Source organism: Oryx dammah, unplaced genomic scaffold (genome assembly GCF_014754425.2).
Source record: "Oryx dammah isolate SB20612 unplaced genomic scaffold, SCBI_Odam_1.1 HiC_scaffold_13, whole genome shotgun sequence".
Taxonomy (NCBI): Eukaryota; Metazoa; Chordata; class Mammalia; order Artiodactyla; family Bovidae; genus Oryx; species Oryx dammah.
The window spans coordinates 7,869,047-7,873,035 of NW_024070197.1; the positions used below are offsets into that span (position 1 = coordinate 7,869,047).

Genomic DNA, 3,989 nt, shown 5'->3' on the forward strand with positions numbered 1-3,989 from the left:
CCAGCCAGCCCCTTGATCTTGGACTTTTCAGCCTCCAGGACTGTGAGAAATAAATTCCTTTTGGTTTAAGCCTCCCAGATTTGGTATTTCATTATGACAGCCTGAACTGACTAAGACACTGGTCCTTATTTCTTTCTACAGCAGATTTTGGTCACTTTTACTGTATATTAATGGGCATCAGAGAAGGACTTGCTAAAAAACATGAACATATGTCAGCACGTTTCCCAGAAGTCCACGGAAAGGTTGTGAGCTGCGAAATTGAAGGCAAGTCTTGTGGGGAGGTGTGGGGCAGTTGGTGCTCATAGGTATGGGTGTGCGGGCCTGGCGGTGAGGGGCAAGGTTATGTTAGGCACAGGCGAGATCATTCCAGCTCCAGTTGACCTGATGGGGAAAACAAAACAAAGCAGAGTGTTGACTCACTTAACTTGCAGATCTCTGAAGTATACGGGCTTTGGGCTTCCTGAGGGCTCAGCGGGTAAAGATACCACCTGCCATGCACGAGACACAGAAGACTGAGATCTGACCCCTGGGTCAGGAAGATCCTCTGGAGTAGGAAGTGGCAACCCATTGCAGTATTCTTTTTTCCTTTTAAAACTCTATTTAAAATAAATAAAATTTATTTATTTTTATTAAAGGATGATTGCTTTACATTATTGGTTTCATTTCTGCCATACATCAACATGAGTCAGCCATAGGTGTACATATGTCCCCTCCCTCTGGAACCTCCCTCCTACCTCCCACCCCTCCCCAGCCCTCTAGGTTGTTCCAGAGCCCCAGTGTGAGCTCCCTGAGTCATACAGCAAATTCCCATTGGCTATCTAGTTTGCATATGTTAGTGTACACGCGTCCATGCTACTCTCTCCAGTTCGTCTCACCCTCTCCTTCCTCCCCTGGCCCGTGTCCGTAAATCTGTTCTCTATTTCTGCATCTCCAACGCTGCCCTGTGCATACATTCATATACCCTCCTTCTAGGTTCCATATCTATGTGTTAATATATGATGTTTGTTTTCCTCTGTCTGACTTACTTCACTCTGTATAATAGGCTCCAGGTTCATCCACCTCATTAGAGCTGACTCCAATGCCTTCCTTTTCATGACTGAGCAGTATTCCGTCGTGTATATGTAGTCTTTTTGTTTAAAAAATCCCCTGCACAGAGAAGCCTGGTGGGCTATTGTCCAAAGGGTCGAATATAACTGAGTGACTAAATGCACACACAGAGACACAACGGCTTCAGATACTGAGGGCTTTGGAACTTGGTCAATGTCACCAAGCTTCTTAAAAAAATAAAACAACAGGGGGTAGGCTTCCCTGGTGGTCCAGTGGTTAAGAATTCCCCTTGCAACGCAAGGCACACAGGTTCGATCTCTGGTCTGGGAAGATCCCACATGAGGAGGAGCAACTAAGCCCGTGTGCCACAACTACTGAGCCCCGGCTCTCGAGCCTGTGCTGAACCACACGAGAGAAGCCGCAGCAATGAGAAGCTCACTGCAATGAAGAGCAGCCCCGCACTCTTCCTTCCCTGAGATGTTGGCGACTGAGCAGCACCCTGTGGGCCTTCCTGGGGGAGACCCTCGCCCACACCCTCTGCTCTAGCCCCTGTCTGAAGTACCCAGACAGCAGGCTCTCGTCCGTGCGTGCGTGAGTGCTAAGTCACTCCGTCACGTCCCACTCATGGCGACCTGACGGGCTGTAGCCCACCAGGCTCCTCTGTCCGGGGGATTCTCCAGGCAATACTGCACTGGGTTGCCATTTCCCCCTCCAGGGTGTCTTCCCGGGTTCCTAAGTTTTTTCAGATGCTAAAAACTGCCACCAAAGTGAAGAAATTAACTACTTGAAGATTGGGAGCAAGTAGCCCCCAGACCTTCTGACACCTAAGTATTGATCACCATCAATCAATCAAAGAATTGTGCACTAGCTGATCACACACCCTGGGCAACCCTCCTTCACTTGGCCTTTAAAAAATGCTTTGCTGAAACACTTTGTGGATTTCAGGGGGGTTTTGATCAGAAGCCACCTATCTCCTTCCATGGCCCTGCAGCAAACCTTTCTCCCTTCAAACTCCGACACTTGACTGTTCCTCAGACAGGCCAACTTGTTTTCAGTAACAAGGTTACAGGAAAATTTCCTTTTCTGTTCAAAATCATGGTCTTTCTTTCTACAGGTTGTGGCTTCTAGATGCAACTTCCTTCCGGATAAAAACTGATCTTATCTGTGTTCCCGTCTCTGACAGATGAATCAGAGCGTGGGGTAAGAGAATGACATAATCACAGGGTGTTATGGAACTGCGTCCTTGGGCTCTCTAATCAAAGGAAATGGATGAGAGGCCAGAGAAGAAATTCAGGGCAGGCTTTATTGAGACTCCGAGGTGGGGTGAGCTGGTCCCTTAAATGGGATGGGGGTGGGTGGATCAGTGGGTGGGGCCAGAGGCGTGGTTTAGGTGGTCTGCCCATGCCTCTGTGGTGCTGTGTGCAGGGATCAGGCCCAGTACCCTGTTTTTGCTCCCTACACAGCAGAAGGGGCAGTTAGGTTTTGGTCTTTTTGTATCTTATTGCTCATGATTTGCACCAACTGCAGATGTATGGAGTTGTTTTTAGTCCCTTATAGTTTCTTTTAGTTTGTCACTCTGGGAGATGATTGTCCAGGTACAAGCACTGCCATAAAGGGTCCTAGGTCCCAGTGTGTCTCAAGGGCAGGGTCTTGACCTTCCAGCCTAGCGATGCTTCTGCCCTCCCTGCTAATGACCAGGTAACCCCCGAAGGTAGGAGAGGTGGGGTGTGGGGCTGGCCCTGCTCTGCTCTCTGCCCCCCTAGACAGAGCCTGGGAGTGTGCAGAAGCTCTGTGTCCCCAAAGCCTTAGTTGGATGAACAAGTACCGGTGCCAGGGTCTGTCCTAAGCACGTGACACACGTGAACTCATTTAATCCACATTTCTGCTAGTTTTTCTGTTTCTCGGATGAGCAAACTGAGGCACAGAGAGGTGAAGTCACTCTGGGAAAGTTGAACAGGTGGCAGGTGAAGTGGCAGGTGTCTGGGTTCCCAACCGGGCACTCTATGCCCTCAGCTTCTGCATTCCAAAAGCCCGGATGCTCAGGTCGGCTTTAACTGCCAACAGCAGGACCAGAATCTGAGCGTGCCTGGGACCAGGGCACTGATGGGGATGGGGACCCAATGCCAAGGGGTCAGGAGGCTCCACGCTCATGGCGGGGACCGTATCTCAGGGGATCTAGACACACTTGTCCATGAGATCTCAGCGTCTCTCCTGGATCGGGGGCAGCCCTCCGTCTCCTGGATGCTCAGCCTGGGCTCTTCTCCACACCTGATCATGAATTTGCTCCTGGACGTCCCAGGGGCTCTGATCCCCGGGGAGCTAGCCAGGTGACCCTCCACTGGTACCTGGGGTACCTGGGGAAAGAGCGGACAGCGACGGGGCCCTGGGAGTCTCCAGCCTCGTTTTAGGCTCATAGTTTGAAGGTGCAAATGGGAGAGATGGGGAAACGAGATTTCTCAGTCAGAAAGCCCCCACCCCGGGTCCATGGTACCTAACTTCCCCTTCCATGGATCTTAAGAGCTGTCTCTCTGTCACCCTCTGGCTTTCTGTTGAAGCTTCCTCATTCCCTCCCCATATTCGAGACGCTTTGCTCCCCAACAGAGGGATCTGAACCGCCTCTGTGCTGGCGGATGCCGCCATGGTGCCCTTGCTGCTGCTGCCCCTGCTGTGGGGGGGTGAGTCGGGGGGGTGGGGGGACGGGGCTCACTGCTGGGAGAGAAGAGCACGCGTGGGGAGGGGCTGGAGCTGCCACTGAGCCTCTGTGTCCCCCAGGGTCCCTGCAGGAGCTTCTGGGGTTTGAGCTCCGAGTGCAGCAATCAGTGGCGGTGCAGGCGTGCATGGACATCCGCGTGCCCTGCTCCTTCTTCTACCACCGGTATCCCTGGTATCCCTCTGTGGAACCCCTCATCTATTGGTTCCGGGAAGGGGACGGCCCACACAGT

At 51.9% G+C, this 3,989-nt stretch overlaps 1 long non-coding RNA gene across 1 annotated transcript in view; it reads left to right on the plus strand.

The window, feature by feature from the left end:
• The first annotated feature begins 1,726 nt into the window (after positions 1 to 1,726).
• The window catches only part of LOC120872086, a 2,442-nt gene continuing 179 nt past the window's right edge, over positions 1,727 to 3,989 (plus strand). The window contains exons 1-2 of the long non-coding RNA XR_005723166.1: positions 1,727 to 3,722; positions 3,820 to 3,989. The exon at positions 3,820 to 3,989 is cut by the window's right edge and continues 179 nt beyond it. This is a non-coding gene — a long non-coding RNA (uncharacterized LOC120872086). The remainder of the gene's footprint in view (positions 3,723 to 3,819) is intronic.